General features: G+C 46.8%; 1 protein-coding gene across 5 annotated transcripts in view; it reads right to left on the bottom strand.

The window, feature by feature from the left end:
- Positions 1–15,297, bottom strand: part of HTR2C (5-hydroxytryptamine receptor 2C) — a 436,136-nt gene that overhangs the window by 374,786 nt on the left and 46,053 nt on the right. For 3 of the 5 annotated variants that reach the window (XM_054038880.1, XM_054038879.1, XM_054038883.1), the window contains exon 1: positions 6,835–7,549. The exons of 1 other annotated variant lie outside the window; for it this stretch is intronic. The gene's annotated coding sequence lies outside the window, so the exon portion shown is untranslated. Of the gene's footprint in view, positions 1–6,834; positions 7,550–15,297 lie in introns of those variants that run through there. One more of the 5 variants, XM_054038882.1, reaches the window with a different exon arrangement.

The raw sequence follows: 15,297 nt of genomic DNA, 5'->3' as shown, positions 1-15,297 counted from the left end.
CAGAGCAGTGACTAAATGTTTGCAGAATGCATTCCCAGGATTGTAAGCTGATCGGGATACGGGCCTGTCTAAAGTGCCTATCACATTAAGCACTATGGGCCAGATGTCCCAAGGTATTTAGGCACCTAAAGATGCAGATCGGTACCTAGTGGGATTGTCAAAAGCACCTAAGTAGATGAGATGCCTAACTTCCATTGAAATCAATGAGTGCGAGGTGCCTTGCCTGCTCAGGTGCTGCTGTAGATCCCACTGGGCACCTCTCTGCATCTTTAGGTTTCTAAATACTTGGAAAAGTTAGGCCCAATGGGGCTGACAACAAAGCCCATTATTCAATGGACTTCAGTGGCCTGGGGATCAGTCCCCCCTATCCATAAACTCAAGTTCTAATTCCACCTTCTTTGTGTATCTTTTCCTTCTGCTTTAGAGACTGAAATTGCAGCCTGCTTTTACCAAGGATGACGGAGCATGACATATTTATACTCTCTGGATTCTGCTGGTTCTATTTATACTCTGTTTGGATTTGACTCGTTATTACCCAAGGATACATACATATTAGCACAATTGTGTTACAATGACTAAATACAAAGGCTAGAGCAATTGACAGAGTGCATTAACCCCAGTTTAATGGGTGACTGATTATTACAAAAATAGTCTCCCACTTAGCTTAAGAAATTGCAAAATAAGAGAAAAATCGCCCTGCTGTTGTGACGTGAGGCAGCTAGCAGTATGTGGACTTTTGACTGTCAGCACCAAGAAACACGGCTTCCAAGATGCATGGGACCTGTAGGACCAGGATTGTGTCACACAGATCGCAGTGGCCCTCACTGACCTGGGAGCTCCTTTTTAAATGTCAAGTAAGCATGGAGCACGTCCTCTCTCGCCCTGGTCATGGGCAAATCCACTAGTAGAATGACTCATAGGGAAGTCTGATGCTGGTCTCAGGCAGGCGCTAGGACAGCACAGCACCAGGTGCTCTTCCGTCAATCCTGGGAAATCCATTAGGAAGATTCATGCACTCAAGACACAGCAGTACAGAGGAGGGTAAGAGCAGCCCTTGGCAAGGCCTGGGGTGTGTTTGAGCCCACAGGATGCCCGCTGCCAGGCTCAGGCAGCAAGGGAAAACCCCGCACATGGCTCTTCCCCTCCATGATGTGGCAGTGGAGGCTCGAGGGCTCATTTGGGCATGATCATGTGGCTCCTGCAGTGTTTGAAAGGAGCTGGGGCTGTCCCGGAAAGTGACCCTAGAACTCATTGAAAAGCAAGCCCGGGTTGCAGCAGCAAAGTAGAGAAAACCACCTGTCCTCCCCTGTGAGGGAAGGACCTGATGGCAATGAAGCTAGGGGATCCAGGAGAGCAAAAGATGTCATCAGGTAGAACGTACGGAACTGCTCTTCCTGAAGTGCGAGGGGCTCTTTAAAATCTCTGAATAATGTCATCACAACATTTACTGTACTCCTGACACTTATCCAGATGTATGGATTCACTTTAGTGTTTACACTTGAACCCACTCTTAGACAAGTCTGGAAGGTTATGGATAAAAAATAACAAAGGCAGATCATTATGGCCAGAGTCCTTTTCGATACAGATGTTCCTGTGTGTGTTCCAGACTCGACTGTGCTTTTACTGCCACACTGGGCACTATAAAAACTAACAAATTAAAGCGTCTTCCAAACAGGATTCATACTGAAACGAAATTGGAACTACAGAGCAGCAGTTTATGAATGAGACCTGCACTGGCCCCATTAGAACTAATAAAATTATGGTACCTTGGATAACAGTTGCATGTTAACTGTTGGCAAATGATCACTTTTAAGGACAACTGCTGTATATTAATTATCCAAATAACTAACTTCTAACTCAGCGTTTTATGTAACTTTTTGTAACTCTTTAGCAACCAGCAGCTATTATCAAGTCATGACAATAAATGCCCAAAATTCTGTGCTATACCTGCTGCAGAAAGACAAAGAGGGACATCGCTGGCCAAATGCTGAAGCCCTCCCCATGTGCAAAAATAACGAAATAATCTCTGAATTCAATGAGAACTTTGCCTGAGTGAAGACTGCCAGCGGAGTCCCTAGTAGGTAGAATAGTAAAGGAGATAGTTTGTTACATGAAACACAGATTTTACTAATATTTCTTACTTTGGAAAAATTTGTGTTTTCCACATGAGCAAGTAAATACAGAATAAAAAGCAGGATGAGAATGGGAGATCTGTGAATGCCAATAAAGCAAATATTGTATTTATTCAACTTTATCTCCAGGGTGGCAGGGGGTACCTAACTCCATTTCAGCATAAGAGAATTGTAAACCAGGAAGATATTACTAACTTTTAACAAAGAATGTTCATATGTATGATGTTTATTCATGAATTGCGTAGAATAGTTATGACAATACCAGGATCCGAAATTGGAAGTATGCCTGCTGTTTGATGGTAGGGTGGGAAGAGGCATCGCAGACTGCAATGCTACATTTTATGCTATCAATTAATTATGTCATTCAAGATCTGAAAGAGCATTTAACTCAAAGGGCCTGATCCTGCCAGGTGCTGAGTCCCCTGAATTCCCAGCCCCATCCAGGAGGCACTCAGCTTGTTGCAGGGTCATGGCCTAATGAACAGCCTTAGCTGCAAAACACCTTCTGCCCTTCAATACCATGTCATTAGCTCTACAATCAAAAGGGCCGTGCTTTCAGATGTCACTGCCGTGGAACAGGCAGTCAGGTTTTCATGACAGCACTGATGGAGGTGGGACACCAGCTGAGGCTTCACTGCCTGAGGCAGAGCCCAAAATAATTATTCAGCCCCCTAAGAGCTCTAACAAATTGGCCTGCAGGAACTGGGTTACCAAATCCTGTAACACCTGTGATATTGCCCGAGAGAGCCAAGTGCTGATGGAAATGTTAGTTTGATACCAGGCTAGACAAGTAAGTGAAATGCCCGTTACGCAGCCTGAAATCTCAGACGGTAGCCCTCAAGTGTAAACATTTTAGATGATAAAATAGAATACATTCTAAATCCATTCCATTCACACTACACGAATAACAAATACCTGGTGATGTCAATGCACAACAGCTTCTCTCTGCTACACTTCCCATTTATCCTCCGGGCAGAAACTATAGATTTGAAACAATATTTATAAAGAGAAGATTGGAGTTAACTGACATGAAAGACAATGTCATTTGTCTAGTGCGTGTTGACTTGGGGACAGAACATGGGACCCAACAGCTGAGAACCATGTCATTTCTATTCATCCTTCATTAAGCAAAAGTAAACCCGTTACAATCCATGTCATCTGAAGAAAGGTAGCATGATCTGTGGACTCATGCCATTGCAGCTTTACAGCAAAGCTATGGGTCCGTGAACAGTTAATGATTCCCAGTTATACAGCTAGCGTCATGTGTGTGTTTGGAATGATAGTTCAAAATAATCTGACTTTGGGAAATTACAGCATTTAATTAAAATTAGTAATAAAAACGACAGCACACAGGGGGAAAGGAACACGACAGTATTTGCAGCTGAAAGAGGAGACATATCTGTTGGTATCGACTGATTGTTTTCTTTAAACTAAGAATTACTAACAAACTGAGGTAATAACCTTCTGGAACAAGAAATGATAGATAGTAGCTGCCGTCGTATCTTTGAGGTTAAGAGCCACTTGATGATACTCTTGTACCCCCCATAGTTCTGTTTTGCTGTGGTGTAAATCCTGTGTCTAGAATACAGGAGCTTTTCTATATATTTTCCAGTGACTAAATCCTACCACTTCATTTTGACTTTTATTGCTTTTCAACCTGGTGAGAGCCCTGTAACGATTCATCATTAAAGTAATCTTTAAGCAGCTTTCCTCCTATTTGCTGCTATATATATTAAGTGGAAATTGCTCTTTGAATTCACCTCTAACATTAGATTCCATTTTTTGTCTAACAAGAATGGTGTCTCCAATCATCTTCTGAATGCAGTAAAATGGGAAAACCTTGCAAAATACACATAACTCCTCAATCACTAAGAGGAGTCTAGCTATTACCTAGCGTGTGCACATTTTACAAACTGCACAAAGCCGGATATATTTCAATTGCACTGTTACACTCATTCAACGACATCTCACCTATCACCAGAAAGGTCTATTTTATCTTTGGTTCAGCAGCTTCTGGACAACAGACCTCTGGTCACCTGTGGCTGGGGTAGCAGAAGCATTCAAATCAGAATTCAGCTGCCTTTGAAACACTGCAATCACATAATTATTATCTTCTGCTTATTTCACCAGGGAGCCAGGGGAATATTCCATAGCATTTTTCTGACAGATTAAATTAATCTTTTGGCATTTGTTAATTATCTGTTTAACAGATCGTGATTTATTCATTATTCAATAAATGATTTGCCAAGTGATTTCTGCAGATAATTCTTGGTCTATAGACCACTCATGAGAAGTTTGGTGCAAGTACTTGGCATTCAAAAAGCAACCTTTTAGGTATGACCTCTAGATCATATGGCTAGTTTCTGTTCCCTGATTGGATGAGCATAGCACATAGACTCAGGATTGCAGTGCAAATATTCACACTGGAAAATTCAAAATTCACTGCTTGTGACAATTCTCCAACGTGTGCTTAAAAACTGGCTGTTGTGACAAACATTCTCTGCAGGAAACACACTTGCTAGAATACTGGCACAAAGCAACACAGACGAGCTGCCAGATGAACCAAATTCATTTAGAATTTCGAACGCATGTTTGTGAGGAACATTTGGAGAATTCAGCCGGCTCGAATTGCCATTCTGTCTATGTGGAATAAGCAGTAAATGTGACAACTACCATATAATCTTTCCAGTGTTGTCTGCACCCAGTTACAATGGTCATTTGATTATTCAATGCTCATCACATTTTACAGGTGATGTTTTAGAGACCGGTCTAGCGTCTGGTCTCATTCACACCTGTTTCCATTGCTGTAACTCCGGTATATAAACTGCTGTCAGTCGAGTTACTCCTGATTTACACCAGCGTCAACGAGAGGCGAATCAGGCTCTCGGTCAGATAAACACGTGCTGGCTATAGGACAAATCCCATCCCAAGCAGGTTGTTTGAGTAACTGGGAATCTTTTCTCCCAAGCCACAAACCAGCAGAGTTGCTGCTCATAGCCATCACTGCAGCATTGCTCACAGCTCCTGCATCACTCCTCCAGTGGTTGACAGGTTCACACAGCAGCAGATCTACCTGTCCCACTCCTGATCCTCCCCTCCAGACCCTAAAGCTCCCTCCACCCGGTGCTACAAAGAGCAGAGAAACCTTGCAGAGCAGAGTTCTGGGGTACCTGCCCTCTGCATGGGCTCCCTACATCTTATTCCACTCCCACACAAAAGAATCATATTAGTTCCCTGCAATTGCTGGGGCAGAATTTGCTCCTAGTGTCACTAACGAGCTCTTCCTAGCCTTCCCTAGAAGGTACACAAGTACTTACTCAAGCACTGCGCACTGATGCTGGGGAAGTTCAGGAAGCGAGACGCGAACTGACCAAACTGTTTAAGCGAGAAGACATTTCTGTCAGGAAGCCACGACTAATCACACAAAAGCACATAAAAAGATTGCTGTGAAGGTCAGACTTCTGCTCATGTTCCTTAAAGGCGCTGTTAGGAAAAACACTAACTCTGCCACATTAAACATGCTGAAAATATTACTCACTGATAGCACTGTTGCTTTTGCTTATCGTAAGATAACTGCAGTGCCAGCAACCTGCAGGATTCTCCCCGTGTGCTTGGAGTACATAATCCGTACACTGCCTACTTCCATTTCCAATCCATGCTTAAAACCCAGATATCGTGTCCTGTACATGCATGACCAATTTTCCTTGGCAGGATCTGTGTTTGCGTGTTCACAGGCTAATTAACATGGGCATATGGGTCAGTCATAGGAACTTGCCTCCCCGCACTATCAGATCCTAAAGCCCACCTTTTCTGGGGAAGAACTTGCTTGAAAACTCAGCCAGGCGGCTTCCCCTTCAGCTGAATCCTTGAAGACTAAACCCCTCAGTTGTGCCTCTGGGCAAACCTAAGGCGCGTCAGCAGCTGGCGAAAAAGGAGGAATGGCACCAGTTGTCACTGACTTCATTAGACACTTTCCAAGACGGCATCTTTCTAAAAAGTCTGTCTTAGGAAATGTGATGAAAGTGGCAGCTTCTCTCTCTGGGGTGTTAATGCAACAAAAATTCAGCCAAAGGTTCCGGGTGGGAGAGCAGTTAGCAGAGGTGAACAGAGAGCTGGCAATAAAAGCCCCTGTGCCCAGCAGCCCCTCCTAAAATAGATTTATCTTCTTCGGAGAGAAGCAGCTCACACCCGGGAACCTAGAATGCCCTGAGCCCCGAAGAAGCACTAGCAGCCAAGCCAAATCTCATTTTACTCCACAAAAACAACACTGCTCCTGCCTCTGCGCTTCTCTGTCTACACCAGTCCCCTTCAGCCTTGCCACCGCCTGGGACAGCAAAGCAAAGGCTCCTGCCCATGCCTCATGCCCTACTCCCTAGTCCCCTGGCGTGACCTTGCCTCACCCCTCCCAAAGGTCACCCGGGAAGGAAGAACAGCCCAAAGGTTCAGTGCAGAGACCCAGCAAGTTTGCTCTCATTTTGTGCAACCACTTTGCTTGCGGCGCTGAGAACTATCACTCAGGTCGGCTGTTCGGTGTCCTGGCTCTCTCCCCTCACCCACCCGCCCTCCCTTCCCAGGTTTAGACGACAACCCCAAACCCTTCTCTCTCCTCTCCCACATCTGTGGAGGTGTGTTCCCCTGTGCAGGGGGGAGGCTGCCAGCACTGAGCAAAGACCACTGCCCGTGACACTGGGAACGCACCTACCTTGCTAAGAAGCTGGAGCGGGCAGGTGACGGTAATCCCCTCAGCCAGCGACAGCCAGGGCTCCGCTGCCATGCACAGGACTCCGGACACACCAAGCAAGCATCTTCTGCAAGCAGAGCGGCTTTTCACACACACCGAACTGCAGCAGCAGCCTCGGAGAAGCAGCAGCAGCTGATCTGCTGGACATGTACCTCTGCAGACTAATTCTCACCCAAACCCTTGGAGCAGGGACTCAGGCTCTTAACCCTTCGGAGGCCTGAGCCCTGGCAGCTGAACGGAGCAGCAAGTGGCACTAGACTCCTCTTGGCCGGGATGGAGGAGCCGGAGTGGAGAAGCAGCGGGCATTATCCACAAAGTAGCACAAGCCTCTTACCTGGCCAGGCAGGGAGCCCCGCACCACAGGCAGCGCTGCGTCCTCAGGGCAGGATTCCCGGGGACCGATCGCGGAGAGGCTGGGAACAGCAGTGCTCACAGATCCCGCCCGTGCCCCTGCACCGGGTGGGGTGGGGCTGCTCTGCCCTGGCGTGTCACCCCCACATCTCAGTGCCCGGGCAGCGGGCAGAGTCAGACATGCCCCACTGGACGAGTCTTTCCTGGGGTCACTGGAGCTTCGACTCCCTGGCCAAATGCTGCTCTTCTAGCTGTCTCCCCATCCTGTCCTCAGGCCCACGCCAAAAGCAGCCTCATCCCCTCCAGCCAGCCTGCCTGCCAGCGAGCACAACACATTCAAACCCAGCCAGGCGCAGGAGCGGCTCCTCTCGCAGCCTGCGAATGTGACTGAAAAGCATGGCTGAGAAAAAACCTTACAATTAACCGGGGGGAGGGGGCTCCGACGGCTCAGCTGCTATTCTTAAAGGCACATCGCCCACGGGTCCCCGTCGGGGAGCAGACTGCAGGGCGCACTGCACGGGGCGCTTTTTATTGGCGGAGGGAGACGGGAGGCATGTTGACCAGGCACCCACTTCTGGGCCGGGGGGCAGAGGAGGCAGCAGGAAGAACCGGGGACAAGGAGGGCGGCAAGGCAGGCCTCCCGACATTGGAGCACGAGGGACTTGAGCACTAAGGATGCCAGCCTGGCCTCCGTTTGCCTGGGTGGTTCTCCAGAGATGAAGGGCTAGCTCCCAGGGGCTGGCATCCCAGCGGGGAGGGGTAGCTCAGTGGTTTGAGCATTGGCCTGCTAAACCCAGGGTTGTGAGCTCAATCCTTGAGGGGGCCATTTGGGGATTTAGTCGGGGATTGGTCCTGCTTTGAGCAGGGGGTGGGACTAGATGACCTCCTGAGGGCCCTTCCAACCCTGTGATATTCTATCCCTGCCCGTGTGACTGCTCCGGAGAGACAGTCGCACACCTGCCCTCACTCAGCCCCCCTGAAAGGTCCTTGGAGCAGGGCAGCTAGGAGACCGCCAGGCTTCCCAACAGCTTCCGCCTCCCAGCTATTCAGAGCCTCAGCCTGCTCCCTCTCCCCTTCCTGCTGGGTCCCTTCCCGTGGGAGAGGAGGCGGCAGAGTGAGAGCATCTTTAGAGCCCCCAATGAAGGTGTTTTGTAAGTGCTGAACATGGTCCTGGCTACAGAGGGGAGATGGGGCCAGGGCAGTGGGACGCAGGTGCCTCTAGGTGTCAACTGGCAGAGGGCACAGGGGGCGCATACGGTTTTACAGGGTCCCTTGGGTCGAACAGATGCGCAGTAACTCACTAAAGGGTGGCACGTGAGGTCTCCGCCCGGAGCCAGTAGCCCACTGGTCGTCGTAATAGCTGCAAAACGTGCGTATGGCTCATGTGTACAGAGTGAGATGTCTGCTGAAGGCAGGTAAACAGGAGGAGACGTGTACAGGCGGGGACGTGTCTCAGACAGGAAGTAACAGACGAGGCTGTCTCTGGCTGGTCACGTGTGTACAGACGTGTGCAGGAGGTGGCGTGTCTCGGACAGGAAGTAACGGACGAGGCTGTCTCTGGCTGGTCACGTGTGTACAGACGTCCCTAGGGAGCCGTGAGATCTCTTTTCTTCCCTACCCTCAGGGGAGTTGCGCTCAGCAGAGATACTTTAGCATGGTTCCAGCTCACAAAATGCCACAAGGAACTGATACGTTAAGAGGTGGTAGCCACACGTTGGGTTTAGCGTTTTGCGGGAGAAAGGCCTAAAAGAAGGACCCAGATCTTTAGCATGAAATTCGACCCCACCTAAATGTTACCAACAAATTCAAACAAGTATCAGAAGCATTGTTAAAAATATCCATTGCATGGATTTTAGCGTTTGTGACTTATTAAAAAGTGTACTTAATTAATTGAAACCGCTCAACACAAATAGACAGACACTGCTTCATTGCTTCAGGTCAGAAGAGTGGGTAGAGAAAGGGACAGCAATGTAATTGCTCAAAATTGTCTTAAAATTATAAATTAAGCACTGGAGTGTATTAAAGAGAAGCCTCTTTGATACCAAACCTACAAAATATGTTTAAGTAATGACCAAATTACTGAGAGAGGCACTTCAAACTTTGTACTCTGGAAGCTCTCTCTGCACATCAAAGACCACATTCGTTCCATCTAGACTAGTTGAGGCTTTCTGAAGTATAATGCTTATGAACTAATCTGATTAGCGCGGAAACACAGCAAAGTGATTCTAGCAGCTCCCTGCAGCACATTAAAAGGGAACATCCTACTGCAAACAGACATCATTATCTTTTGAAGAGTAAGACATGATTTGTCAATCAAAATTAAATTCCAGCCCAGACTCTTCCTGCTAAATTCCTAAGACCATACGTGGATTTCCATTATTCCACTGAAGGCAACAAAGTGGCGGGTGTTTCAAGACTGGAATCCACGCCTCCGGGCCCAATTCTGCCTTCAGCTAGAAGAGGTGTCAGCAGGAATTATGCACATGCATCCAAGGGTGGAATTTGGCCATAATCAGCTACAGAGTATGCCAGCTCTTTGATTCAGGGTAATAAGAAATGTCTTTACAATTCCCGTAAAGTGAATAAAACCCGCCTTAAACACAGTCTTATTATAGAAAACTGAAGCATTAAAAAGTCTATAAATAAATGCAGGAGCTGCCATTCTTCCATAACTTCTACAAAATTGTATGTTCCACCAAGAATTATATAGCCCACAGAGACCACAGACTACAGAGTGCTGCACTGAAAAGAACACAAACAACTCTTCTCAACGGCTTTACTGTTCTAAAAACTGTAACAATCAAATACATGTAAAGCTAAAGAAGCAAATTCTCCCATACAATGGCTTTAAAAAAGCTGTCCTGAGCATGTGGGAGCCTTGACCCAACAGACCATAACAACTCTGAAAGTATCTGATCTGGTGAGGTCTGTAGTGCAAATTCTGCACTTCCCTGATCCAAAACGTCGTTCGTGTTGGAGATGCCAATCCGGAAAGACCCAGCGAACAGCAGCGGCATTAGAAAACAGTTAGCCCAGCATTTCCACTGCAGGAGCTATCGGGCAGGGAATGCCCCGACGGTGCTTGGAGCGGTTAAGAAACAACAAACAGCAGCCAATTAAATGGTCACTTTAAAACAGAAAATGAGGACTAGGAACAGACAAAGGTCCAACCCCACTATCCCAGGAGTCCTCTCACTCACATGGGCACTGGGGGCCACATCGTGGTTGGTAGCTCAAAAAACATTTTCCAAAACTAGGCACAACTTTGTTCCTCTACAAACTCCCCAACCTCACTTCAGTTCATTCACGATGGTCCATATTCGGTTACACTTCATAAAGAGTTTACAAAAGGTTAATAAATGTTCAACAGTTTCATGAACGGCTTATCCATTGTTAGAGTCGGACTTCACTAGGTTGCTTATGACCATGGCTTACAACGATCTGTAACCTGTTATTCTTGTCTGTAACCTGCTGAAGTATCTATGCTATATTACTCACCTGTTTTCAGAAGTACTTACGAGGGTATCCTTAACAGGAAGTGACCAAATATTTACAGTTTTTATGCGGAGAACTGGCTTCAGTGCGATCAGTTTCACACACAAGTTCTACGTGGTACAACAGGTGTGCAGAGCCACCGGGTACACTGCCCGCAATGGGCACGTGGCACTGCTGCTGGTGCCAATGGCATATGCACATGTGGTTATAAGGGTGAAATTTTCAGAAGCACCTAACTGACTTAGGACCCCCATTGAAAGTCCCTGGGACTGAGGCGTCTAAGTCATTTGGGTGTGTTTGAAAATGTTCCCTTATATGGCCCTAAGGTTTGGATCACTCTGTTCGATAGCCCCCTGCAAAACTGTAAAGGTAAATGTAACCCACACACCTCCTGGGGGTGGTGTTCTGTCCCATCTAGTGGCACCAAAACCACGTAGAGAGAGAGATAAAATGAGTCTGCTCTCCAGCCTTAGCTATCAGCCAGTTGGCTTTTAGCTCATGTGGTAGACACTCATGCACAGAGGTCCCAGGTTCGATCCTGCCCACCGACGACCGGGGTCTGTCAGCATTACATAAATCTCCTCTGCCCTCCCTGGCCAAAGGAAAATACCATGGCAACGCTGGCCTGACCTTGGCGGCAGAGCCTCTTGACAGAGAGCAGCTCCAGATATATGCTCAGAAACAACAAGAGAGGCCCAGTGCTGCACTCCTCTCAGACCCAAATTCATAATGGGATTTTGGGGTGCTCAAAACCTGAGCACCGGGGCTCTCAACCTGCCTTCATATTGCCAAAAACAGGAGGTGGATCCCAGAGAGGCAGGGAGGGAGGGATCAGGTTTGAGAGCAGGAGAACCAGTGCCCTAGAGCTTTAGTATTTAAAGAAAAGAAATGATCCCATCATACTCCCAGCAAACCTAAAGGCGACAATGAACATTCCTACAGAGGCAATTACAGGGCGTGCTGCAGCAAGCCTGGGTGTGAATGTCAGCATAGCGGGGCTGACTGATGCAGAGCCCCCTTACGCTGCCGAAACTCCAGGCCACGCCGAAAACATGTCCCTCCAACCCTGACCACCAGAGCTACAGCATCTTAATGGCCGTCCTACCAAGGCCCTTCTGCAGTTGTTACATAGGCAAACTCACAGCGATCTGCATGGGAGTTCACCTAAGGAAGGACCACGACTGGGCGCTAGGGATATTAGTCAATAAATATTGTTGCAAAGACATGATTGAGAAAACCAGAAACGTCCTTTTTACCTGAACATTTTGGAGGCAGATCAAATTGCTTCTGTGTCTTCAATCGTCTTGGCTCTTTATCAACATTTCAGGTTGTGTCTGGAACTCAGGAGTTCACTGCCATCCCTGTGGTGGTGATAGTGAAACGGGAGCATTTGTGTTGTGAGGTGGGCTTGCCGAATTCGTTGAGCAGTGGACACAAAGTCAAAGGAGTGTGTTCACCCAGCTTTTTAAATGAGCTTTCCAGTGTCACCAGCAGGAGGCTCCCTTTAGATTTGCTGATATTACTCAATTTGTTTGAAATACACAAGGGCACGTTTAATGGCAAAACATTAAAATAAAATACGAACGTTAGAAAAAAATCTGGAAAAAGCCATACACACACTGAACTAAAGCTGTGCAGAGAAAGGTCTTTTTTTCCCCCCAGAGGATTTTGGTATTTCAAAGTTTCATTTCATTCTGATTAGGAACACAAATCAAAAATTTCAAAATTCTCAGCAAACAGGAAAACCCTGGCGACCCCAGCTCAGGGACAGTCCAACTAGCGGGCTACCAAGGAGGACTAATGGACAGAAGACCAGAGAGATTTCAAAACCTGCCTGGTGTTTCTGGAGCAACTTCATCAAGATAGAACTGCTTTCACGGACCATTTTGGTTTAACAATAAATTGTTTCTTCAGAATGTTTCCAACCACCTTGACACGGCCCCCTGGGTGCAGTCTCAGAACATGGAGCCCAGTCCTAGAAATACTCCAGGACCTGCTACCTAACACATGGGTATTCCCAGAGAACAACTCACGACCACTGCTGCATTGGTAGCGCTTGTCCCCCTGGATTTTCTCTGCCTCTTTCTGTGAGGCAGTATGGTCTACTGGATAGAGCACTGGCCTGGAACTCAGGAGACCTGGGTTCTATTGCCAGCTTCTCCACTGGCCTGGTGGGTGACCTTGGCCAAGTCACTTAACTACTTGGTGCCTCAGTTTCCCCATCTGAAAAATGGGGATCATACCATCTGGCTATTTATAAAATGCTTTGCGCTCTACTGATAAATACTGCTGTGACTGTGGCGCTGGAGAGGCCATGCTGGGAAAGCTCATTCAGGGCAAACTGCAAAGACTAGGGCAGACGATCCCCACAACTGGTGGTTTAATCTAGAATTAGATTCCACCAAGCCAGTAACCAAACAGCTTCTGTAATACCTCACTGGTTACCAAGAAGCCAAAATACAGTCCCCTTTAAGCACTCCAGCCTTTGGCTCCCACCCAGATAGCCAAGCCTACTATAGTGAGGGTTACTAAAAACCTTATTCACCATATATTTAAAGTTCTACTAATTCCAAGAGATCAGACACATTACCCACCAGGCCAATGACTATTTCAAATCTTACCCAAATACACGCTTACAGCCAATCCTTATTAACTAAATCTCAGATTTATTAATAAAAAACAAAGAGTTGCTATGGTTAAAGATCATTACACATACAGAGCTCAGTAAAGTTCTTAGGTCAGTTTCATGGCAGAGACGGTGAGGCTGCTAATTTGTAAAAATCCTTCTGGAATCAATTTCAAAGGTTATAGTCCAATAGGCAGTCCATGTGCAGAGTTTCTTCAAATTCTTCCATGAGAATTGCAGGGTTAATCCAGAGTAGATCTAGAGACCTCAGTCTTGCAGGCTTAGACTTTCCCTGTCCAAGGGCAGGGCTACACTACGGGGCTAAGTCGACCTAATTTACGCAACTCCAGCTCCGTGAATAATGTAGCTGGAGTCAATGTAGCCTAGGTCGACCTTTTGGGGTGTCTACACCGCGCTGGGTCGACAGGAGAAACTCTCCCATTGACTTGCCTTATGATTCTCATTCCAGTGGAGTACCGGAGTCGACGGGAGAGCGATCTCAGTTGAAGACCTGCTAAATCAACTCCCGGTGGATCGACCGTCCTGCGTCGATCCCCCGGTAAGTGGAGACAAGCCCCAAGTTTAAGCAGATCTGAGATAGCAAGGATCCCGCCCGAAATTTCCTTTATAGCTTGAAGTTCAGCGGTTAAGCCTTTTGACAGCAAATCATCACAGCAGGCCTTCCTTGCATAAAGATTAGGTTATGTACATTGCAGCTTTGAAACTAATCTCTGTTTCCTAGGCATACACCGGTAACAAGTTGTATTCATTAGTATAAGGCAATTAACCATTCAAATCGTTCACAGGTAGTTTTACGATATGGAGTCGCGAATTTCAAAGAGCAATGAAGACAATCATATTATTACACCACAGGTTCCATCTAAATGCGAATATCCACTTTTGATCTCTGAATCAATAGAATATAGTAATGAATCATTATAGACAGAAACAGAAGTTTAGCATCTACAAGCTAATTAGATCACATTGGTTACCTATATCTTGTTAGAAGTTTAACACAGACAAATACAATTAGTATCTACTTTTGACCCTCTAACAATGCAGACCTACCTATCAAGGATTCTAGTCTACTTAATATGGCTTTGATAACTATCTACAAGGAATGGCCCTGTTTACCATTTCAATACTCTTCTAATTTGTGCTTACGGGTTGCTTTTAGGCCACCCAGACTGCTGGTTGCTTAGCCCTCGCTGGCTGAGCGTCACACCCGCTATACAAGACATAGATTATTATTTTCCAGTTACATCTCTCTTCAGGCTCCCGTTGTGCAAGTTGATCAGGGAGGCAGTCTACAGCAACTGCCTGGAACGTCAGAGTCCATGGACACAAAGATCTGCCCGTGCAGACCCAGTGATAGGACAGTGTAAGCTTCTTGGGTAGGACAGCGTCTATTTGATTTGTCGATAAATCTCTTTGCTCACTCTGGGCATGTTGACATAGTAACACTAGGAGATAGAGCTGTATGGAAAAGTGAACCTGATGAAAGCCTAACAAGTGACTTGGATGTGTTCCTGAGTTAACTGTTCTTCCTAACACAAAACCAAGGGGTCAAACACACACAGAAGAGGCCCGATTCCATGCTCAGATGCGGGCAAGCTTGAGGGGAAGCCAGGTCAGTGCCACCAAGCAGCATACGTGCCAGTTGCAATATTCGCAGAGAGAGAAATGTACTTTCCAGGAGCTATAAAGAAACACAAGCTGGCTGGGATGTCTCATGGAAACACCAAACCAGCCATGGTTTGGAACCATCCAGTGGGTCAAATATGCAAACCGAGGGCCCAATCCTGCCCTGAAAACGCAGAGCTTGAGCCTGGCCTCTGCTGCTGCGCTACAGGCTTTTCGAAGGGCTCTCCGGGCAGGACCAGGGCCTTAAACATGTAGCTAAATTAGCCCCCATCATATTGTATGTATAGTTGGGGTTATTTTTTCCAATG

This window comes from Malaclemys terrapin, chromosome 9 (assembly GCF_027887155.1).
Source record: "Malaclemys terrapin pileata isolate rMalTer1 chromosome 9, rMalTer1.hap1, whole genome shotgun sequence".
Lineage (NCBI taxonomy): Eukaryota > Metazoa > Chordata > Testudines > Emydidae > Malaclemys > Malaclemys terrapin.
Note: the sequence above shows the minus strand (reverse complement) of the source record. Positions and strands in the feature narration are given on the sequence as shown.